This window comes from Pseudophryne corroboree, chromosome 2, assembly GCF_028390025.1.
Source record: "Pseudophryne corroboree isolate aPseCor3 chromosome 2, aPseCor3.hap2, whole genome shotgun sequence".
NCBI classification, from domain to species: domain Eukaryota; kingdom Metazoa; phylum Chordata; class Amphibia; order Anura; family Myobatrachidae; genus Pseudophryne; species Pseudophryne corroboree.
Genome location: NC_086445.1, coordinates 775,396,633 through 775,422,441, shown reverse-complemented (window position 1 = coordinate 775,422,441; position 25,809 = coordinate 775,396,633). Strand labels below are relative to the sequence as shown.

At 42.9% G+C, this 25,809-nt stretch overlaps 1 protein-coding gene and 1 pseudogene across 1 annotated transcript in view; both read right to left on the bottom strand.

The window, feature by feature from the left end:
• Positions 1-25,809, bottom strand: part of PUDP (pseudouridine 5'-phosphatase) — a 497,963-nt gene that overhangs the window by 13,176 nt on the left and 458,978 nt on the right. The window lies entirely within an intron of this gene.
• On the bottom strand, positions 6,324-6,442 carry LOC135051904 (5S ribosomal RNA; annotated as a pseudogene).

Below are 25,809 nucleotides of genomic sequence, written 5' to 3'. Positions count from 1 at the left end.
GGAAGCCATACAAGGCTCTGGTAATGCAACATGGGTTTGGCCTATATAGTTTACGCCCCCGAAAAAAATAATTTAATAAATGATCAATTGCGGGGCTGCACTCCACAGAAGATGCCATTTATTCAAGGGCCTGGGTAATTAGTACCCACCCACCCCCTCTTTGCACCACTGCCTGAACCCTAAAGGCAGGGGCGGAACTCTGGGAGGCAGTGGAGTCGGCTGCCGCCGGGCTCCTGGCCTCAAGGGGGCACATCTCCTACACTGTCTCCCACTGCCTGACAGCTCACCGTGCTGCTGCTGCTGCTGTCTGTGAGGAGAGGAGAGCGCAGCATGCGCCTCCCCTGCCCCTCACTCTCCGGCGGCGGCGCGCTTCAATTCAGTGTCGGTCCGTGAGCCAATCAGAGCTCGCGGACCGGCAGCTAAGGCTGCCAGTCCGCGAGCTTTGATTGGCTCATGGACCGGTGCATAATTGAAAAGGGACACAGCCGCCGGAGAGTGAGGGGCAGGAGAGGCGCACGCTGTGCTCTCCTCCCCTCACAGACAGCAGCAGCAGCGTGGTGAGCAGCACAAGGGATGGGGGGGGGTCATGTATATCTGGCACTGGGTGCATTGCTGGCACTGTGGGGACATGTATATCTGGCACTGGGGGTCATATCTGGCACTGTGGGGACACTGGCATTGGGGGCCATAGCTGGCACTGTGGGGACATATATATCTGGCACTGGGGGGCATATCTGGCACTGTGGGGACATATATATCTGACACTTGGGGGACATATCTGGCACTGTGGGGACACTGTCATTGGGGGCATAGCTGGTACTGTGGGGACATAAATATCTGGCACTGGGGGGCATATCTGGCACTGTGGGGACACTGGCATTGGGGGCATAGCTGGTACTGTGGGGACATATAAATCTGGCACTGGGGGGCATATCTGGCACTGTGGGGACATATATATCTGACACTTGGGGGACATATCTGGCACTGTGGGGACACTGGCATTGGGGGCATAGCTGGCACTGTGGGGACATATATATCTGGCACTGTGGGGACATATATATCTGGCAGTTGGGGGACATGTATATCTGGCACTGGGGGCATTGCTGGCACTGTGGGGACATGTATACCTGGCACTGGGGTCACAGCTGGCACTGGGGAGACATGTATATCTGGCACTGGAGGGAATATCTGGCACTGTGGGGACACTGGCATTGGGGGCATAGCTGGCACTGTGGGGACATATATATCTGGCACTTGGGGGACATGTATATCTGGCACTGGGGGGCATATCTGGCACTGGGAACACTGGCATTGGGGGCATAGCTGGCACTGTGGGGACATATATATCTGGAACTGGGGGCATATCTGGCACTGGGGGCATAGCTGGCACTTTCGGGACATATATATCTGGCACTAGGGTATAGCTGGCACTGTGGGGGCATATATATCTGGCACTGGAGGCATATCTGGCACAGGGGCATAGCTTGTACTGGGGGGACACGTATATCTGGCACTGGGGCAGAGCTGGCACTGTATAGAGACATGTATATCTGGCACTGGGGCATATCTGGCACTGTGGGACACTGCATTGGGGGCATAGCTGGCACTTTGGGGACATATATATCTGGCACTGGGGGGCATATCTGGCACTGTGGGGACACTGGCATTGGGGGCATAGCTGGCACTTTGGGGACATATATATCTGGCACTAGGGGCCTAGCTGGCACTGTGGGGACATATATATCTGGCACTGGGGGGACATGTATATCTAGCACTGGGGGGTCATGTGTATCTGGCACTGTGAGGCATATATGTATCTGGCACTGTGAGGCATATATGTATCTGGCACTGTGGGGCATATATGTATCTGGCACTTTGGAGCATATATGTATCTGGCACTGTGGGGTATATATGTATCTGGCACTTTGGAGCATATATGTATCTGGCACTGTGGGGACATGTTTCTGGCAGTGTGGAGGCACCCATTTTTTGACATTTTTATATGTATGTGGAACTGTATGTATGTGGCATTATGGGTGGTCTTCAGGTTGCCAACTGTCGGGATCCCGGCGCACAGTATACCGGCGCCGGAATCCCGACAGCCGGCATACCGACAGTTTTTCTCCCTCGTGGGGGTCCACGACCCCCCTGGAGGGAGAATAAATAGCGTGGCGGCGTAGCGAGCCCGCAAGGGGCTCATTTGCGCTCGCCACGCTATCGGTATGCCGGCAGTCGGGCTTCCGGCGCCGGTATGCTGGTCGCCTGGAGCCCGGCCGCTGGCATACAATACCACACCTGGGCATTATATGTATTTGACACTGTACAACATGACTAAAAACGGAGTTATGACACAAGGTCATACTCCTACAAACGTCATAACGAAAGGTGTGCGCACAAAATGGGGTGTGGCTTCGTGAAAACTAGACCATGCCCCCATTTTTGCGCGCGTGCCTTCGGAGCGCACATGATACTGGCTCTTGCCCTTGACTACAGATCTTTTCTGGCTCTTTGCATCTGACTGGTTGGCCCCCCCTGTCCTAGTATATACAGAGAGCTGGCTGTGGCTACAGCTAGGGGGAGCTCCAGAACGCAGCTCCTGCCAGGCCCTTCCAGATGAGCTGGCCGAGTGATGCTCTCTGTTCTTCCATTGGGCTGATAGCAGCAGGTAGGCACTGGCAGCACTTGCCTCAAGCTGCACTGTGGGGGTGCGTGTAGTTGGAAAGGGGAGGGGTGCTGGGTTTTTTTTAATGAATGTTGGCAGCACTGTGTTTTATGTGTGCATGTTTAAGCGAGGTGTGTGTGTGTGTGTGTGTGTGTGTGTGTGTGTGTGTGTGTGTGTGTAAGTGAAGGAAGCATGTGTTTGTTTTTGTGTGTGTGTGTGTTTTTAAGTGAAAGAGGCATGTGTACTTGTAAGGGAGACATGTGTGTGTGTGTGTGTGTGTGTGTATGTGTGAGAGAGGCATATGTGTGTGTGTGTGTGTGTGTGTGTGTGTGTGTGTGTAAGTGAAAGAGGCATGTTTGTGTGTTTAAGTGAAGGAAGCGTGTGTGTGTGAGTTTAAATGAAGGAGGCGTGTGTGTGTGTGTGTGTGTGTGTGTGTGTGTGTAAGTGAAGGAAGCATGTGTTTGTTTTTGTTTGTGTGAGTGTGTGTTTTTAAGTGAAAGAGGTGTGTGCGCGTGTAAGGGAGACGTGTGTGTTTGTGTGAGAGAGGCATATGTGTGTGTATGTGTGTGTATAAGTGAAAGAGGCATGTTTGTGTGTTTAAGTGAAGGAAGTGTGTGTGTGTGTGTGTGTGTGTGTGTGTGTGTGTGTGTGTGTGTGAGAGTTTAAATGAAGGAGGCGTGTGTGTGAGTTTAAGTGAAGGAAGCATGTGTAAGTGAGAAGTGTTTGTGTAAGTGAGAGGCGTATGTGTGAGAGGTGTGTGTGTAAGTGAGAGGCGTGTGTGTAAGTGAGGATTGTGTGTGTTTAAGCGAAGGAGGCATGTGTGTGTTTAAGCTAAGGCGTGTGTAAGTAAGAGGTGTGAGTGTAAGTGAGAGGTGTGTGTGTTTAAGTGAAAGAGGCGTTTGTGTGTTGTTTATATATATACTGTTTATCGGCACACCACTGCGCCAAAGCATCTACATTGTGACACGCTGTTGGGTGAGGGAGTACTGTAGGTGTGCTATAAAGGTATGCTGGTGTCTATTTTATTGTGATGACTGACTTGGAGTGCCGTCCACTTTGTATGTGTATCTATATTACAATTTGGAAAGGCACCTGAGCACGCTACTACTGTTTAACATGAGTGCCGGATAGCTACATATGAAGGGTGTGTATGTATACAGTATGTAGGGGGGGCACCAACATTTATCATGCCTCCGGGCGACTGGGGCCAACTTACGCCACTGCCTAAAGGTATTTATTGTTACCATTTCTCTAACTTCACAGAGAACTACTGAATAAAAAAGTTGATAATGCTACAGTATCTGTCCCTGACACACACAAAAACCTATACAGTTTGCTCTACAAAATTAAGTTTCCTCCTGTCTAAGGTAGCATAATCATAGAGAGCTTACCAGCTCTTTAAAAAAAAAAGTTTACTTTTAAACAACCCAATAAAAATTTACAAATAGCAAATATTTTCCATGTGGCATTGAAAAAGAGCCCTAAATATTAATTATTTTATAATTATGCAAGATATAAAAAATGTGATATATTGAATATAAAACATGATATTGGGATAAGCTGCCTGCCAGAAAGAAAGGGATAAGTTCTCCCCTTTATGAAAGAAGACAAGAAAAATACATAAGCAGGGTACAGTAACTCTGATGTCACCAAAATAAAAATATTTAAATGTTATTTTTAATTTATTTATTATTATTAATTATGTATCAGCAATTATTTCTGTAGCGCACACATATTCCGCAGCGCTTTACAGAGAATATTTGCCCATTTACATGAGTCCCTGCCCCAGTGGAGTTTACATTCTATATTCCCTACCACATGTACAGGCACACACATTCACATTGGGAGCCAATTAATCTACAAGGCAAACTGGAGTACACAGAGAAAACCTACACAGGCACAAGGAGAATATACAAACTCCACACAGTTTGGGTTATAGTGGGAATTAAACCCATACCTCAGTGCTGTGAGGCAGTAATGCTAACCATTACACCATCCATGCTGCCCAAGTGTAATGCTACTAAAAAACATGTTAAATACAATCAGCACTAGAGAGTCCAATCCCGGGATCTTCGGGATCCCGGGATTCTGGCTCAAAAATGCCGGGATTTGAATCCCGGGATTGGAGCCTCCAATCCCGGGATTCACGGGATTGCATTGCGCATGCGCACTTTTGCCGGGCAGCGCTGAGCACTATAGCACAGCACTGCACGGCTGTACGGCGTGGGTGGCAGCAGGGAATTACAGCTGAAGTGCGGGGCATTAATACATACACTGACCGCGCCAGCAGCATTTAAAATGTAGCGGCGGCTGCCAGCCAATCAGAACAGGCGGACCGGCAGCCAATCAGGGAAGCGGCCGCAGAGCTGCTCCTGATTGGCTGCCGGAACGCCCGTTCTGACTGGCTGGTGGCTAGCGCTACATTTGAAGTGCCGCCGGCGCGCCCAGTCAGTGCGTGTTCATGCCGCCTGCGGCCCTCCTAATAGTAAGTTTAGCAGCGCTGCTCCGAGTCCCTACATCCTCCCTCCCACGCTACTCCCTACATCTTCCCTGCTATCTACACTCAACCTTCCATGCTGCTCCCTTACATGCTCCCTCCCGCACTGCTCCCTACACCACCCACCCTACCGCTCTGCTCCCTACATGCTTCCTACACCCACCCTCTCTTGCTGTTTCCTACACCATTCTTCTCTGCCCCCCACTTCCACTCTCCCAGCTCCCTACTTCAATCCCAGCTACCTACACAGATCCCTACTGCGTTTTTCAATTGCCGAATCCCAGGATTGAAAAAATGACCCGGGATTGGCCTCACTAATCAGCACTAGCTGCAGTGGTATACCTACCATTGGTGCAGGGGATGCATCTGCTATATGACCCGGAATGACTTCAGGGCCCACTGCTCCCACTGCACCCAATCACATTCCTCCACTAGAAATGGCCCTGCAGTGGGAAGCCCCCCCTTTCATAGTAACTATGGAGCAAGGAGAAGAGAGCGGGTGATGACGGAGATCTGTACTGCTGTCCCCCAGCATCCTGCCTTCCACACCTGCGGCTGCTCCAAGGGGAGAAGCACGGTCACAGTATCTCCGATGACTTCTCCATGCCCCTGGCATTACACTTTACCGTCCGGGCAGCACCATGGGGCTGTGTAGCTGCAAGGTGAGCTTCATGTTCGACCTGGATACTCCCACTGCCGGCCTCCTTGAACCTGACAGAGAAGACAGTTCTGATAAAAAGGTATGGTCTTTTGTGAGAGCAAAAGACAAAAGCAGCTATATATTTTTTCCAGGGCACACTTATGAAAAAGATATATATATATATATATTTTCTTACGAATGAAATTATGAAAAAATTAGAATGTGAATATATTAATACTTAACTTTTATTGAGATATACTTAAAAGAAGAGGGAGAAGGCAATTGTAGGTAAATAATCATTCAATGCAAAAATGCTTACATTTTCTGGCAAAAAAAAGTTAGGTGGGCGAAAATATGTTTATACCCTTGATGGTCAGAATTTTTTTTTTCTTTCATTTATCTAGAATGAGAGATATTTGTGGGAATAAAATGGCTCCATAAGGTTCAGCTATGCCTGTAAGTGGAAATCAGATACCTAGATTTGTACAGCAAGCTGGAAGGACCCAAATGATGTGAGAGTAAAATACCTATGGTACCTAGTATTCCCTGGTGGTCTCCCAACCGGGTACTGACCAGGCCCTACAGTGTATGGCTTCCAAGATCGGACGAGATTGGGCACACTCAGTGCGGTTTGACCGTAGGTGGGTAAATCTCCAGCATGTGCTGTCAATTCCAGTGCGCAGATACTTCTATAGTCCACTTAAATAAATGAATCATGAATGCCTGAATTGTTTTGGTGTACTTTTCAACATGTATGCACAAGAGGGGTTTTAATGAAAACAGGAGCAAAGTTTGTGTTTCATGATACTTCTGCTGTTCAATCATCTGTTACAACATCGAATGACTGAATGAGAGAGTGGTCATAAATGGATAATGGCTCAGAAATAAAGATTAGTGGGGTACTTCTGCTGTCCCTAAAGGGGTAGCACCCTGTTAGCATGAGTATTGCAAGATGCCACTAATAGTCGAGGGATGAGAGAGTACCCTGAAAATTTTAGAAAGAAGAAAAGATCAGATAGTAGAGGGAAGGTAATATTCCCTGGGGATTGTGCACAATATTTCCCAGATGTAATAAAAAAGGGGTGAGAAAATTGCAGTGTTCTTCAATTCAATGCAAAAGGATCAAATAATAAAATCCAATCTATTTATAATTTGTATATATGACTGGTTTATATAGAATCTGACATAAAGAAAAAATGGTGGGTAAAGCATTCAGCCCCCCTATGTATTTTTAATTCTGTACTGATTATTGTACTGTGGAAAAAATGGGGGGGGGGGGAGGGGGGTTTGAAGGTCAGGCAATGCTATAAGTAAAATATATAAACATAGCAGTCTGACCGGAATTAATCCCCTGACCTGGATACATATAACTCAGTGAAATGTAAGAAGCACTATATAGTTCAATAAGAGAGTATATGATGTTATGAAAAGGATTAGTGTTTGTTCCCAAACAAAAAAGTCCTATAAAAAAAAAAATTCTGACCATCAAGAGAATAAACATATTTTCGGCCACCTAACTTTTTTCGCCAGAAAATGTAAGCATTTTTGCATTGAATGATTATTTACCTACAATTGCCTTCTACCTCTTCTTTTAAGTATGTCTCAATAAAAGTTAAGTATTAATATACTCACATTCTCATGTTTTCATAATTTCATTCGTAAGAAAATATATATTTTTTTTTTCATAAGTGTGCCCTGGAAAAGATATATAGCTGCTTTTGTCTTTTGCTCTCACAAAAGACCATACCTTTTTATAGTTTACAGAACTATTCTCCGGGAGCTCCACCAACCTATTGCTGAATTTATTTATTTTTGAGAAAAACAGTAAGCGTGATGTTGGTTTAATAAATATTGTATAATAATATACAGATTTTACATACATTATATCCTGTGCAGATTTTACACTTTTCTAGTAAGACAGTTCTGATGTCATGAGGGAGGGGGGCCAGTACCTGGTTCTGTGGGCCCTCTTCTCTGACACCCTGCAGCTCACCCTGAGGTGGAACACAGAGCAATGAGTGTGGCGGGAGCCCCATACTTCCCAAACCCCCTCACCCCTGGGATGTGACTCTTCCCCCCTGTTGTGTGCCCCACTGTACCCACCTACTGCCCTCCAGTGTGTGATGCCCTGTAACTCCTACTACTCACTCCTCTGGTGTGTGACCCCTGTACCCCATACTCTCCCTCACTTTCAGTGTGTGACCCCCTGTACCCACCTAATGCCCTCTGGTGTATAAACCCCTGTACTTCCTACCCCTCCCCACTCTGGTGTGTGACCCCTGAACCTCCGTACCCCCATGAGTATGACACAATGTACACCCCCTACCCCTGTGTGATGCCCTGTACCCCCTACCTCCTCCATGTATGACACACTGTACACCCCCTAACCTTGCGAGTTTGTGACACCTTGTATCCCCACTTTACCTGTGTGTGTGTCACTCTGTACCCCCACCTCTACCTATGTGTATGTGTCATCCTGTACCTCACCTGTCTGTAGAAGGGGGGCCCTTTTAAAATTTTGCTATGGGGCCCACAAAGTTCTAGTTACACCCCTGACTAGTTGTAAAAAATAAAATAAGACCATTTATTACCAGTTATTTAAATAGCACACACAGATTCTGCTTCGGTTTACAGAGAATATTTGGCCATTCACTTCACTGTTGCGCTTTGCAAATCCGAGAGAGTCAGGTAGTTTGTCCAGTGAATGTGCTTTCGGCTTGGTCACTTTGTAATTAAGGAATACTGATTAACTAGAAAATCAAGAACCACCCATCACCGAAAATGCAATTGTTCTAGTTAATGAGGGATCTTCTTTAAATATCATTCACTTGCCTGTGATGATTCTGCAGCCATCAGCAAGACACGTTATTCTCTACTACAGTACATTTAGGTTCCATCACAGACTCAAGACACTTCTACTCCTGCATACCACTGAGGTGACACAGACATCTACCATATTTTTATCATTGCTGGTATAATCACAGCTAAGTAAGCTGCATCTATCCATCCTCAACAGCAGTATCTACTAACACAGTCTGCAAATATGGGATCTAGCTCAGGGACACACTGTACTTTGATGCTTACTGCACAGGCTGCAGGAAAAGATTACTTTCAATCTGGTTAAACTGTCTGAGCTCTGCTTGAACTTTGCATGGACTGGTAAAATTAGGGTGGCCAATCCTGGGATCGGGATCAGCAGGATCCCGGCCTAAAACTGGCCAGAATTCAAAATCCCGGGATTGGCGCTTCCAATCTCTGGGATTTCGGGATTGGTTACAACCTCAGTATTTTTCTATGCCGGGCAGGGTTGATCCTCCTCAGGAGGCTCAGATGCTGGCCATCTCTCCCTGCTCAGCTCCCCCTCATCTGAGAGGTACAGGCTGTGCAGCGTGACGTGAAGTCAGAGGTCATACTGCGCAGCCATCCGTCTGCTGGACATCACTGCCGACCTGCATTGGCCGCCCGTCGAACCAAACCGGCACCCTGAACTAGCCGTCCGCCAGACCTCACTGCTGCCCTGTACCTCCAGCAAGTGGTCCACCCTTCACCCTTTACTGATTGGGATCAGTTATGTGGGTTGGGCAGGGAAGGGAGGGTGGGACACTGAAAAGAAGCTATTTCCGGGTATTCCGGGATTGCTCATTTTTCAATCCCGATTCCCAGGATTGAAAAAATGGCCCGGGATTGGCCACCGTAGGTAAAATCCATATACTGTACTTTGTATAATAATTAGATAATTGCTTCAAGGAGAGACTTATACAGGTATTTATCTTTATGTACAGTAGCTGGTGTGGATCAACAGATCGACAGTCAGAAGGTTGACCGTCAATGGACACCATATGGTTAACAGACAAAAGGTTGACAGGTACAAAAGTTCACACAGGGTCAAAAGGTTAACAGGTACAAAAGTTTGACAGGGTCAAAAGGTCGACATGAACAAGGCTGACACAAAAAAGGTCACAACAAATTTTGGGGGATTTTTGGGTGTAATTTTGAACAGTTTGTTTAACCATATATGACCAAAATTAGTAGAAACATGTACCTTTGCGTGCTTGCTTCATTTGCCACAAGGTTACTAAAGGTAAAAGATGGTGACATGCCATGTCAGATTGGGGCATGAAGGGCCCACTGGGGGAATGTAGTGATAGGGGCATATTTTTAGGGGTGTGGACAGTCTCTAGAGGGGGTGTGGGCAGCTGCCACAGAGGCTTGGCTAACCATTACAGAGTGCATGGTCTAAGCCTCTTGATCAATATGTGCTGCAAGCCTCACACTCCAGGTTCACTACTAGTACAGCATAATAATGTAACAGCAAATGCACTTTAGAAAATACATTATAGTTCTGGGCAGTATAAGGTAACATATGTGTAATCTATAGTACAAATGCACAGTTGGAACCCTAATTTATAGAGGAGGAGGTGGGGCACCAGGTAGTGGAGACCAATGGGGGTTTTACAGTTCCCTTGTTTGCCAGTACAATCCTAGTGACATGGATAGTAAATTAAGCAACAGTTGAAAAAAAAGTCAACATGTGCTAACCATATGTCATGTCGACCTTTCGAACCTTTCGTACTGTCTACCTCAGTGTTTTTCAACCACTGTGCCATGGCACACTAGTGTGCCCTGAGCAGTCTCCAGGTGTGCCACGATAAAAGCCCAGCCAGGCCCGTCGGTCTTTTGCCACTACTGAGGCCCTGGAACATCAATACTGGTGGGTTTAGTGGTTGCAGAGCCAGTTCTAATTTTAGGTCCGAGCAGTGTTGGACTCTTCTGGCTTTCTCAGATGTGGCTCAGGCGTTACCTATGGAGAAGCTGCGACATGACATCCTAGGACACGCAACTGCATCATACATCACCATTATATTTGAATGTGCCTTAGCAATATTTAAATCTTGTTCAGTGTGCCACGAGTTGTAAAAGGTTTAAAATCTCTGGTCTATCTTTCACATGTCGACCTTTTGACCTTGTCGAACTTTTGTATCATATGGTCATATTCTTCTTAGCCACTCTTAGTTTTACTTTGCTTTGTTACTTTAAAAGTCCTTTTGTAGCCTGCAGCAAGGCCTTCACAATGTCCTCCATGTTAACTCATGGTGAAGGAGTGAAGCAAACAAGAACTGCTTTTGCTGTCAATTGTGTCACACTTTGTTTTCAAAAGTATTTTCAATTCAACAAACCTTCTTCTTCATGTGGCCCTACAATAATCAGCATATAACATGACACTTTCTCTTTAATGGCATTTTTGCAAAATAAATGTCCACACAACACTTGATTAGACACAGTGTCTTAATGAGTAAGATAAATACAAGATAAAAGTTTCCCATTAAGCCTTTCTCTACTGCAACAAATTCACAAACACTTGTTTTTGCTTTCAGAAATTCATCAATATTTGTGATTTCACACATTTCTCTTCAAGGACATAGTATATATCTGGCAATTTCCATACAGATGAACTTTTAGCAAGCTTGGCATCACGTTTTTGCACCTATGCAGACAATTTTTCTTTTATAAATTTCAAAACAGTTTTTTTTCCATTCACCACTTTGATTGGCATTAACTTTTTGAGTCCACTATGCTGGTCCAGTAAGCGCCCATATTTACATTAAAGCTGCTGTATTCCACTTTTGTGTATAAATATATTGCAAATCACTTCACCAATTGTGGTGATATAGGGTAATTAGCTTGTTAAGAAAAAAGAAAAGTGACTGATTGCGCTATTTCTCCAGGTGCGTATATGAATAAAAACACGTATTTTTCACTTCTCTGGTGTTTATTTTAGTACAAACGTTATATCTCATACAACAATATAATAAAAAATTTTTAAAGTATGCATACTCATTAGGGGCTCATTCTAAAAAAAATTTTTTTTTTTTTTATATAATAATAAAATGATGATGTTTCTCTGTTTTAAACATCCAGTGCTCAAATCTATCAGAGACAATTAATAGTTCCACTCCTGGATTAAATGCAACATAATTTATGTATCCACAACGTTTAAACTGTGATTTTCCAAAGATGAAAACTCAGTTCTTTGTTTAAAGACACAGTTTCCACAACATTGAATAATGCTTATCCTCGTTGTATTAGAACTCAGTCTTTTGCATATGACCACAGTTCTCATTCATATATTTGCAAAGTCCATAGACTGACAGTTTCTAAATTGAGCCGCTTACCACTGTATCCGTGGATGCAGACGTGATGGGGAGATCCTCGCCGTGCACAGCGATGCTGGTTTGCTTTCCCTCTCCCCGTCCGTCCTCCGTGGTGGTAGCGGTGCTGGATGGTTTCTAACCCTCAACGTGATTGGGGCCGCTTGTATGTGGACGATTTTCAGAGTAGACTCTCCACCTTGCTAGCCGCGTCTCCTCTGATTGCGGTTCAGCTAGAGCGGCAGGTGTGTAGGAGGTCTCGTTGGTTGTCCTTAGCTCCCAATCCGGCAGGGTTGATCACAAACAATGTCGCTGATCACTTAGCAGGGTGAAAGGCAATTCTCTAACGCGTTTCGCACACAGGTGCTTCCTCAAAGAGTAATGTACTTTCAATTTCCAAGGCTTTATATACCTGACCACCCTGATTAATGTTCCTCCCATTGATCCAGATTGAATCACAGGTGCATTCTATTTCTAATTTTCTGCTATGTGCACTTTGCTCTAATTACTACACCTGGAGCACTGATCGTTATTATCAATTCTATTAAAAAATGCATACGTTTGATATAGGAAATATATATATATGTGTCTATCAAGGAGAGATATTCTTAATTACTCATATACCAAATTCTGAATTGACAAATAAATTAGACAAATAAATAAATAAGAAAAATTACAATTAAACATACACCACTTCTTATCTCATATTTCTAACCCACCCCAGTTTCGAACTCATAACCTCACTAATTAGCTTGTTAGAAAGGTGTATTAGTGAAATGCTTAGTCAGGGTCCACACACAGATTTTCTGGTGAATAAATGAAATAATGCTTTCCTGTCAGCAAAATCAAATACAAAAATAATATACAGCCTAGCCTTTGTGTAGGGCACTACCTCACTGCTTGGCTCCTATCTATATGGGCAGCTAGTCTATAAAGTCTTAACAAAACTCTCAGGGCCTGATTCAGGGAAGGACAGAATTGCAGAGTTGCACAACAGTGACTATGCAATTCTGTCTACCAAAATACAAATGCAGCAGGTGTCTATTTGAAATTGAAGTTTAGTAACCCCCATAAGTATCTAATTTAAAAATGAGGGACTGTAGCATATATTGAGATACCTAATTTTGTGTGACTTACTACAAATGTTTTTTTTTTCTAAAAACCTCCTGCAGAATACTGTAAATAAATATGCCCCTATGCATGGATTGTAGAAACTCAATACCATGAGCTCTTTAACCCAACACTATGTATCATGGCAAAAATTACATTCAAGAAAATTATGTAAGCTATTAAGTTCTGAAAAGAATAAATAAACGCAAACATTTTAAACATGGTACCAAAAGAATAAAAACAAAGGTATTTGGGGTATTGTACTAGCTGATACAGATATCAACAGCTGATAGGTCTCATCAAAGGCTTTATACTCTCTTAGCCCATGTAGCTGCCACATATGATGCCCTGGGACCCTGCTCCACTAGTCATTCAGAAAGGGGTTTAATGAGTTCCATCTTTATGATCATTAATATTGAAAGTGTATGCTTGCCTACTCTCTCATACTTTCCAGGACACATCCATGTCTTTTTTTCACACTAAAGGGGTCATTCTGAGTTGTTCGCTCGTTGCCGATTTTCGCAATGGAGCGATTAAGGCAAAAATGTGCATGGTACGCAGTGCACATGCGGTTAGTATTTTAACACATAACTTAGTAGATTTACTCACGCCCGAACGAAGATTTTTCCTCGTTGAAGTGATCGTAGTGTGATTGACAGGAAGTGGGTGTTTCTTGGCGGAAACTGCCCGTTTTCTGGGAGTGTGCGGAAAAACGCAGGCGTGCCTGGGAAAAACGTGGGAGTGTCTGTAGAAACGGGGGAGTGGCTGGCCGGACGCTGGGCGTATGTGTGACGTCAAACCAGGAACGAAACTGACTGAACTGATCGCTATTTGTGAGTAAGTCTCGAGCTACTCAGAAACTGCTATGAATTTATGTTTGCAATCCTGCTAATCTTTCGTTCGCAATTCTGCTAAGCTAAGATACACTCCCAGAGGGCGGCACCTTAGCGTGTGCAATGCTGCTAAAAGCAGATAGTGAGCGAACAACTCAGAATCACCCCCTAAGTTCTGTTAGCCCAGTATATTATTTAGTCATAATATAAAATAATTAAATACACTGCTCAAACAAATAAAGGGAACACTAAAATAGCACATCCTAGATCTGAATGAATGAAATATTCTTATTAAATACCTTGTTCTTTACATAGTTGAATGTGCTGACAACAAAATCACACAAAAATTATCAATGCAAATCAAATGTATTGACCCATGGAGGTCTGGATTTGGAGTCACACTCAAAATTAAAGTGGAAAAACACACTACAGGCTGATCCATCTTTGATGTAATGTCCTTAAAACAAGTCAAAATGAGGCTCAGTAGTGTGTGTGGCCTCCACATGCCTGTATGACCTCCCTACAACACCTGGGCATGCTCCTGATGAGGTGGCAGATGGTCTACTGAGGAATCTCCTCCCAGACCTGGACTGAAGCATCCGCCAACTCCTGGACAGTCTGTGGTGCAACGTGGCGTTGGTGGATGGAGTGAGACATGATGTCCCAGATGTGCTCAATTGGATTCAGGTCTGGGGAACGGGCGGGCCAGTCCATAGCATCAATGCCTTCATCTTGCAGGAACTGCTGACACACTCCAGCCACATGAGGTCTAGCATTGTCTTGCATTAGGAGGAACCCAGGGCTAACCGCCAAGCATATGGTCTCACAAGGGGTCTAAGGATCTCATCTCGGTACCTAATGGCAGTCAGGCTACCTCTGGCGAGCACATGGAGGGCTGTGCGGCCCCCCAAAGAAATACCACCCCACACCATTACTGACCCACTGCCAAACCGGTCATGCTGGAGGATGTTGCAGGCAGCAGAACGTTCTCCTTGGCGTCTCCAGACTCTGGCACATCTGTCAGATGTGCTCAGTGAGAACCTGCTTTCATCTGTGAAGAGCACAGGGCACCAGTGGCAAATTTGCCAATTTTGGTGTTCTCTGGCAAATGCCAAACGTAGCACAACCCCCGCCTGTGGACGTCAGGCCCTCATACCACCCTCATGGAGTCTGTTTCTGATCATTTGAGTTGACACATGCACATTTGTGGCTTGCTGGAGGTCATTTTGCAGGGCTATGGCAGTGCTCCTCCTGTTCCTCCTTGCACAAAGGCGGAGGTAGCGGTCCTGCTGCTGGGTTGTTGCCCTCCTACGGCCTCCTCCACATCTCCTGATGTACTGGCCTGTCTCCTGGTAGCGTCTCCATGCTCTGGACACTAAGCTGACAGTCACAGCACACCTTCTTGCCACAGCTCGCATTGATGTGCCATCCTGGGTGAGCTGCACTACCTGAGCCACTTGTGTGGGTTGTAGACTCCATCTCATGCTACCACTAGAGTGAAAGCACCGCCAGCTTTCAAAAGTGACCAAAACATCAGCCAGAAAGCATAGGAGCTGAGAAGTGGTCTGTGGTCACCACCTGCAGAACAACTCCTTTATTGGGGGTGTCTTGCTAATTGCCTATAATTTCCACCTGTTGTCTATTCCATTTGCACAACAGCATGTGAAATTGATTGTCAATCAGTGTTGCTTCGTAAGTGGACAGTTTGATTTCATAGAAGTGTGATTGACTTGGAGTTACATTGTGTTGTTCAAGTGTTCCCTTTATTTTTTTTTGAGCAGTGTATTAATTTGCGATGTTATCTCCTTAACATTCTAACACTTCTGCTGCAACTTCTAGGAGTCTATTCTATAGAAATATACTTTCTAAAAAAAAATAAACTTCAATCTTAATCCCTCCAATTTCAGAGTGTCATCTTGTTCTAAAAATCTTTTTTTTTTTTAATATACTGTACAGTACAACAGTACAACCAGGATTTGTGATTATTTTTGTTTTGCATTCATAACAGTGGCTAAGGTATTACTATGGCTGGAAGTCTGAGGAAGCTCTGTATCGTAGAAAGGTTATTTATTTGGTTCAGCAATATATGGAACACCGCAACAGTCACTTAAACCCAGCAACCAAATTCACCTGACGAATATGATCTTTTGGTGATGTTGAAGTGTCCAAAGGTAAATAAGTGAACTCCTGTAAGTAGCAGTCAATGGCATAGTGGAAGAACCAAGATGCTGTTAAGGTACTACTGGAAGAAGAATAAGTTGAACAGGAATGGATACCTAAACCAGGGAAGAATTGAACACAGTCAGAGCTGACGCTACCATTAGGTAGCTTTAGGCAGCTGTCTATGGGCGCCGGCACCTGAGCGTGGCAGCTCTGAGGCTGTTGGCATCATAAGGATGTCTCACAAAGAGACATACTTATTTTACTTATCACTGACAGCGGCCGTGGTTAGCATAACCAGCGGCTGCCGCTCCCACACCTCCCAACTACTCTCTGGCTAAGTCTGCAGACATGTCACAGTCTGACATGTTTGGTGCAGACAGCAGCAGCAGTGCCCTGCATCTGCCCCCTTTCCTTCTCTGCACAGTGGCTGCTCCATCCCCCGGGGACCAGACACCAATGTTCTCCTTCCCCTCCTGAGGCTCCGCCTCCTCTCTCTGAGGCTCTGCCCCTTTTTGCACCACCGGTCCTGACTGTATTGAGCTTGCAGTGCTCACTGCTTATAGTCATCTGCAGTTCTATGGGGGGACCATGATGACTGACAGGATATAGGACCTCCTTCAAGCAGAGGTAAGTATCTTATGGTGATTTTTAGTGTTATCTGGGGTTTATTAATATAATCTGGGAAGGTGGGTATTGCAGTAATATTATGTGGGGTGAGGGTGTAGTACTATTATAGAGTCATGCATTAATGTTTTATTTTGGTATATTGATGTTATTTGTGGGTGACTTAAAGTTATGTGTATATGTGTGTGTGGGGGGGGGGAGAGCTGTACTAATATTTTGTGGGAAATCATTAAGGGGATGTAATGATGTTCAACATGTAGATCGTGCTGTAAAGGGTCTATTAATGTAGTAGAAAAAAGACCTGTTTTGTGTTAAACAGAGCTTTTCTCTGCCTAGTGCAATTCAGAGTGGGTTACTGTGGAAAAGTCCCTGACTTCCCCAGCGGCATCCCCGCTCTGTGCCTGAATCGCATTTCCATACTTTTGTATGGTGAGTGCGATTCATGAAGGAGCTGAAAGCCCAGCTTTCCGCTTCTCCATGGAGTTCAGGTTCGCCATTTCAGGATGGTGTACTGTAACCTGAATTGCAGTGCAGAGACGGCAGGGAAGCTCAATGCTTCCCTGCTCTCTGTCCGCACCCAGTGCTGGCTCCGCACCCCAACCTCCCAGCAACCACTGCTGCCTGTCAGGAGGTTAACAGGCGGCGCATGCGCGGAGAGAACCTCCGGATGACTCTGTGCATCGGAGAGGAGACTGCCTGGAGAAGCTGTCACTGCTGGACCCCTGTATTCAGCAGCTCTTCATCGGAAGGGTGAGTATACATGAATTGCTACTTATTATAGCTATACATCACAGCGATGTGATGTATAGTGATAAGTAACAATTCAGTTTTTGTTTTCTTAATGAAATTGCTTCTCTTGCTGCAAAGAACCAACCATGGTACTATGTGCACATGCAGGACCCGTTCTGCACATTTGTGAATGGGTCCTGCGATGATGGAAGCAGTTCGGCATCAGACTGTCAGTGATTGACAGTCTGATGCAGTTTGGGGGCAGGGAGGGGGCGGTGATGGCCTCTGTTTATGAAAATGGAGCTATGTGGCTGCCATTTAGGGGAAGGGAATGGCCAGTATCTCCCTCATTCTGACAGAGATTGCACCCATTCTGAAAACCTGTACTCAGCACAAAACTGGACCCTCCAGTTTACTAATTACATGAGGACTATCTGATAAAAAAAAGTTTTAAATCCAATTACAAGTGAAACAATTCGGATTCTAGGGAACTAGGAACAATAGTGTTAAAAGCGGAACTAAAATACACAAACAAGATTCTTACATAGCAGACTGTGCTGAAGCTGAAGGAGTACTTGTAGTTGTAAACAGGGATAGCAGATTGTGCTGATATGGAATAAATACTTGTAGCACTTTAACAAGAGCAGCAAGATGTACTGTTGCTGGAGAAATACTTGTCCCACTTTACACAGGAACAGCATGACATGCTTAATGGGTTATACACTGTAGCAAAGGAGGTGATACCATGGAGATAAACTCTGAGTGCAGCAGTAAGGAAAGACATACAGGATCATCAGAAGTTTCACTGCCAATGGATGATGTACCTGGAGATATTAAATAATGTGCCCTGGATGCTGGTTGGCCGCAACGGTCATGTGCAGCAAGGTTGTTTCTGGGCTGGATGGCTTGTGGTCTCCTGATCTGAAACAAGTTGACAGCACTAGCTTCAATGAAGAGTGTTAATGGAATACACCTGCAAAGACAGGTGAGTGATATACTTCAAGAAAGTGACTGTGTTTAATTGACTGTGTTTAACTGGGTTCTCCTGTGCCGATTTGTGACAAATCTGAATTGAATGGAATGTACAGAACTCTTTTAATTAGTTGAAAAAAACCCAAGAGAGATCAAATAGTGAAAAGCATCCAGAGATTAAGTGCTCATGCAACATTTAAGAGCATATTATTAGATTTCAGACACAAAAATTATAATATTTTATCACTGCTATACTGATCCCCCTCCCAGTAAAATGTAAGATCTGTAGCCTATACGCATTCCGGAGCTTGGTAAATCTCACAATATAGAAGCCGTTGCATGTTACAGTATTTCCACCCAACTGTAAGATAAACACAAGATCACTGCACATGAATTTATCCCTAAGCATTTTGAATGTGGTACATTTCATCAGGGAAAAGGCTGTCTGTATCATGAAAGCTATTTATATTATGCATTACCTAATTTAAGTAATTCACCTCTTGCTGCAGTATTAAGTATACAATGAAAAACTAAGCCCTTGTCCATAATGAACTACTGTGCCTAAATAAATTATATAACCAAATAATAATGTAGTTCTTAAGTCAGTGGCATGCATATGGTGCAAAATATATATTAGGAAAATGTGTGTGTATATATATATATATATATATATATGTATAAAATATGGTGCTTTACAATTTAACACTATTGATTAACACAAATTGCATTATATGCAGATTATATATTAAGAAATAATAATAATAATAATAATAATAATAATAATAATAATTATTATTATAATCCAAATAAAAAAGTAAATATTTCTCAGAACAAATTAAAGGAATTAATGCCAATATCATACAGACATCAAACAATGTGAATATAATTAATAGTTATGGTGTAAATGTGTTTAATTTAACAATCTATTACCACCCCATGAACTCAATAAAACATATTTAATAGTTTAAATTTGAATACAGTTATATCCTTCTTGTGTTTTGAGAAATAAGATAATAGTATACAGATAAAAGCCCTCTATACAACCACTTGATTTGTGTAACCTCTAGTTACAAACTCAAGAAAAAAAAAAAACCTCTACATTTGTTTGACCTTGATCTCCCAAGGGCAAGTCTATACTGCTTTAAACATTGTTATTTATGTGATTCAGTGGCAGAACAGCATAGTAATCTACCAGCAATGGTACAGTAGATCTTCATTGAGAATGTAAGCTCTCATGAGAAGGGTCCTTTCTACCCTATTTTATTTTTGTCCTTTGGCCCACTTTGTATGCCCCAGTTATAACACTGTTAAGTATTATTGCTCAATAGTAGAGTTGTGCCTTCTGTTCGTAAGCATGCCATTATTCTGGGTATTATAAAATCATATGTGTATTCTTGTTTTTAACATATTGTACTCATTTGTTACCTTATTTTCTTATACAGATATTACTCTTAGCTGTATTATTACATAACTGACTACATTCTTTTACTTTTGACTGTACAGTGCAGTGGAATCTATAGTGCTGTACAAATAGATGATGATGATGACGACGACGTTGACGACGACGACGATGATGGTCAACAATATTTTATTTCTTTTTAAGTGATTCCTTTATCTGAGACTCATGGTACTAAAGGTATCCTCATCTTTCATACTATTTTTTTTGTGTAATGAAACTTCTCTCACCATTATCCAATCACTTGGAAATATAGCTGTCAATAGAGATTGGTTGAAAGCTTTGGTTAATGGCACAAATGCTATTTTAGTTGACACTCACTGTTTGCCATCTGATCCTCTCACGTATGTACATACCATCAATTTTTAGATTTCTAGTAAAACAGCCTTTATACTGAATATATTTGTGTCAACTTTACAACAGGGTATACCTTTCCCCTCTAGTGTAGATGACCATAGTGAATTTTAACAGTAACTCCAGAGTGCCAAAAGTTATTTAGGCATTATTTTTGGTGCCTACTGTGTGTGTGTGTGTGTGTGTGTGTGTGTGTGTGTGTGTGTATATATATATATATATATATATATATATACACACACACACACACACACAACACACACATATAACATATACTGTAGTATGTGTATATATAAATAAATATATATATATATATATATGACATTAGAAAAAATTATTAAGCTTTACAAATATCCAAAGGATATTTTTATTATAATCACTACTCTTTTATAGTTACATCCCTAGAAATCTACAGTATCCACTGAATAGATTGTAATACAAAAAGACATTACAAGCATCAGAAAGAAGCCTTATTCTAAGCCTTTTCTTACATTCAACTCCAATTGTTTGTTACACAGTATTAACTTCTCTTATGAAAAGAAAGAAACATCTGAAGTGTTAAGCATGAAAAAAAGTCACCGCACTGATGTCTATTTTCTATGGGCAGTGGTATCTCGGTGTTCATCAACCTGTAAGGGGCTTCAAAATCAACAATTGCAAATATAAACGGTATTTCATCCTTTGCAAGTTATTAAACCATACCTTAATGAATCAATTCCACTAAGTTAAGCATCTTCCCATGATTTTTCTCTCTAATTGATACTTCTGTAGTTTTTTTCTGAAGTAAACCACCATTTTCATTAAAGGGCTTCCGGCAAGATGTAATGGAGTCCGAGATTGAAGTAGATGCAGGATACCGGATGATCTTTGACTTTTTTTTAAAGGGGCAATCACTTACAAAGCATGATTTTGTTTTGTAAGTGTTTGATCCTTTAAAAAAAAACATCCAGTTCATCCAGCATCCTGTCCCTCAGGAAATCTCAGCATCCATTACATCCAGCCGTAAGATACAACCTGTATCACTAAAAAAAAGTATTTTGGATTTTATTATTATTGTAATGTCAGGGATTCTTTGCAGCGTCATTAATGAGGTTTACATAGTAACATAGTTAATGAGGTTGAAAAGAGGCAAATGCCCATCTAGTTCAACCTGTATTCTGTATTAAGCCGAGTTCATTTTAATGTTCCTGCTGAAGTAAAGTTTTACGTCTAGTTATCAACTATAACTCATGTTCCTCCCAGATTATCAATTTCAATATTTTAAATGCTATAACCTTGGATATCTTTTTCAGTCAGAAATTTATCCAATCCGTTTTTAAATGTATCCAATCCGTTTTTAAATGCATTTACAGAGTCCGCCATTACCACCTTCTCTGGCAGGGAATTCCAAATACTTATTGCCCAAACAGTGAGGAACCCCTTCCTATGTTGCGTACGGAATTTGTAATGTCCTTTTACATATTTGAAGATATTAATAATGTCTCCTCTTAGACGCCTCTTTTCCAGTGTATACATATTCAACCTAGTAAGCCTTTGCTCGTAATCCAATCCCTCTAACCCTTTAATCAATTTAGTAGCCCGCCTTTGTACCCTTTCGAGTTCACAGATATCTTTTTTGTAATGTGGTGCCCAAAATTGAACACAATATTCCAGTTGCGGATGTACCAATGATTTGTACAGCGGCAGGATTACACTCTCAACCCTTGTCTCAATTCCCAGTTTTATGCGCGATAGCACCTTACTTGCCTTTTTTTGCTGCATTTTGACTTTGTATACGGTTATTAAGCCTATTATCTATGAGCACCCCCAAATCTTTTTCCAATACTGTTACCCCTAGATTTTCCCCATTTAATATGTAGGGTGCAAGTTTGTTTTTAGTCCCGAAATGCATAACTTTGCATTTTTCTATATTGAACCTCATTCTCCATTTTAACACCCAGATTTCAAATTAAGATAAGTCATTCTGTAGAGCCTCCACATCTATTTCCGAATTAATTACCCTACACAGTTTAGAATCATCTGCAAAGATTGACACTGTGCTTTCAAGGCCTATTTCTAGGTCATTGATAAATATGTTGAACAGTATTGGCCCGAGTATGGACCCTTGAGGTACACCGCTGACTACTGGTGACTAGCTGGAGGACAGCCCATTGACCACTACTCGCTGTACCCCGTTATCCAGCCAGTTACTTATCCATGTGCAAATAGTTTCTTCTAAGCCAAGATCCTTTAATTTGATGATCAGTCTCCTGTGAGGCACTGTATCGAAGGCTTTTGCAAAATATAATAGACCACATCCACCGCTTTACCTGGTCAAGATTGTCGCACACTTCCTCATAGAAGCTAACTAAGTTAGTTTGACATGATCTGTCCCTCACAAACCCATGCTGGTTCTTGCTAATAATCTTAATGATCTGCAGATACTCATGTATGCCATCCCTTAAAATTCCTTCCAATATTTTCCCCATTATAGATGTCAAACTGACTGGTCTGTAGTTATCTGGATGAATTTTAGATCCCTTTTTAAATAATGGCACTACCTCAGCTATACGCCAATCCTTCGGTACCGTGCCTGATCTAATTTAACTATTGAAAATCAAGTATAGGGGTCTTGCTAGTTGTGACCTAAGCTCCATAAGCACCCTTGGGTGAAGTCCATCTGGGCCAAGTGATTTATTCATCTTAATTTTGCTTAGTCTCTCCCGGCCTACTTCTTCACTTAAAAAAGTATCTAACGATAAAATAATATCTATCTAACAAGTATTTAACAATAAAACAAATAAATAGATTAATTCCATGCCTGTAGTAATTGAAACCTGAAAAAAGCAAGAATTAGATATGCTGTTTTCTTTTGCAAAAATATCATGCAGAGCAGCATTATTATAGTGTTATCAGTGATCAATCATATTTTACCCCAAAATGAGGACTGGGGACTCACTTTTTAAAAATGGGTGGATCCCCTGGGACGTGCTCTGTTGGAATTGCTTTCTGCGCTTGATTGGTCACTAGCTGACTTTCACTGATGTTTTTAGTCAGAAGTGCGTCAGGTGGCTGCTGCTGCTGGGCAGGAAGATGGCGGTGTCGGGAGTCAGAGAGAGTAACACACTGAGAGGACTGAGGGAGCTGTCATCATCATGCCATGGGAAGCAGCAGCGTGGTGCTCCGGGACTTGATCTGCACTTGAGTGTCACCCTCTCTCTGGCTGCACTAGTCCACGGGAAGGGAGGGGGTTTGGGGCGTGACAAGAGAAGACAGATGATACGGGAGGTGCCAGAGCCGCCACCGGGTGACATCACCCGGCAGAGTGATGAAGCAAGCAGGACCCGCCACCGGGGAACAGATCCCTGCACAGAGCTGGCAGTGCAGAGGTAATTGAGCTGGGGAATGCAGGGACACCTGAGAAGGGGTGTGAGTGTTCTGTGCTGGAGCCAGTGTGTGGGGCCAGGCAGAAAATGAACAGCAGCAATGCTCTCTTCACAGTGTCTGCCAGCCCAGTGTCCCCCACCATTACTGACCCTGCCAGCCGAGAGTTTCCCCCTTCCCTCCTGTTATCTCACTGCTCCTCTACCTGGTGCAGTGTATATAATGTGCTCTGCCTGACGCAAAGTGTATAACCTGCTCTACCTGGCGCAAAGTGTATAACGTGCTCTACCTGGTGCAAAGTGCTCTGCCTGGCGCAATGTGTATAACGTGCTCTGCCTGGCGCAATGTGTATAACGTGCTCTGCCTGGTGCAATGTGTATAATGTGCTCTACTTGGCGCAATGTGTATAATGTGCTCTACCTGGTGCAAGTGCTCTACCTGGTGCAGTATGAATAACGTGCTCTACCTGGAGCAATGTGTATAACATGCTCTACCTGGCGCAAAGTGTATAATGTGCTCTACCTGGTGCAAAGTGCTCTACCTGGTGCAGTATGAATAACGTGCTCTACCTGGAGCAATGTGTATAACGTGCTCTACTTGGCGCAATGTGTATAAGTCCTCTACCTGGTGCTATGTGTATATTGTCATCTACCTAGCGCAATAAGAAAAATATGCTCTGCCTGGCGCTAAGTGTATAATGTGCTCTACCAGGTGCAATATGTATAATGTGCTCTATCTGGTGCAATATGTATAACGTGCTCTATCTGCTGCAATATGTATAATGTGCTCTGTCTGGCGCAGTGTGTATAGGAGGTTCTACCTGGTGCAATGTGTATAAGCGGCACTACTGTGTGGTGTAATGTGAATTGGCACTATTATGTGGTCGCGCCCCTTCCCCATGAAGCCACACCCCTAAATTTTTGCGGCGCGCACTCACTATATTTTATAATCAGGGATGTGGAGCACCAATTCACTTTCTGCCAAAGGGCACCAAAATGTCTAGTTACAGCTCTGGTGCAGGGTGTCCTGCATGCTACACAGCCCAGCAGCATTGTCACCCCATCCCCCCACCTTGCAACACTTTTGTAGTGTCCAAATAAGATTAAGATTAATAAGAACCTTCATTCTGATGGGACCCAGAAAAGGACCGGTAGGACCCAAATTTTAAAGAGTGAGGGGTCCCTGGGACACACTTTTTGGGGGGCTCACTTTGTGTTATAGAGTTTCATAAAATAAGTGGTCACTTATAAAGTAAAGCAAAGTTCTAAAAGACTTCTGTGATGTTATTAGTATACAGCTGACATTGTATACTGTGGATAAGGCACAAAAAATATATTGGAGAACTTTTTACATCCTATTTTCAAAAAGGCTTATTAATATGCAGTAATTTGCTTTTAATGTAACAATATGCATGGGAAAACCAGTACGAATATATTCATACATTTTTTAAATCATACAACTCAAAACCATAACACAATTGAGTAGCACTATGATCTTTAGGGGAATACTTATCACAATCCCTATATAAAATATGGTTGTGATGAGAATCTATTGAATTTACCAGGACACAGGCTCTGAAAAGAGCCCACCAAAGCAAAGATCTGGGAGCAGAGTGATAGTTTACACAATTACTATGCTTCCAGGTTCCAATCTGGCCAGCCATCAGGCAGTGCATGCATCAGTGGGGCAGAGTAGCTCTTAGGCTCCTGAAGAAGCTGGGTGGTTATTATCTAGGGAAACACATTGAGCTTGTGTATCTGGACTCCTGTTTTTACATTTGACTTGTTTGGACTTTGCCATTCTCATTGGAACAATCTGCAGCATTCTGGATACCTGGTGGATACTCCTTCATCCCATCATCTGCAAATTCTGTTGCTAAAGGGACTGTTTGAACATACAGATTAACCTACTGGTAAAACCCTGCTGCTAAAATTGTATCCTTTATGAACACAAAGGAGAAAGATCTAATTTAAATATTGATTAATACAGGAGTCAGTCTGATTTTATCTAATATGCCAACACACTTGTTTACCAATTAGTGGTTTCTATTTATACCTTGTAATTTTAATTTATTCTTATTGTGCTTTTTACTAAATGTGCATTTTCTTAACCATATACTGTCCGTCATACAGTATATTAAAAGTGTATGTTAACGCTGGTTTAACTATTTCTTCTCCTCCTACTTTGGGCTAATGTCTGCTTCAGATGGTATTAGCATCCATTGCCAAGATCTGGTAATAAAGCAAATTTGAATTAA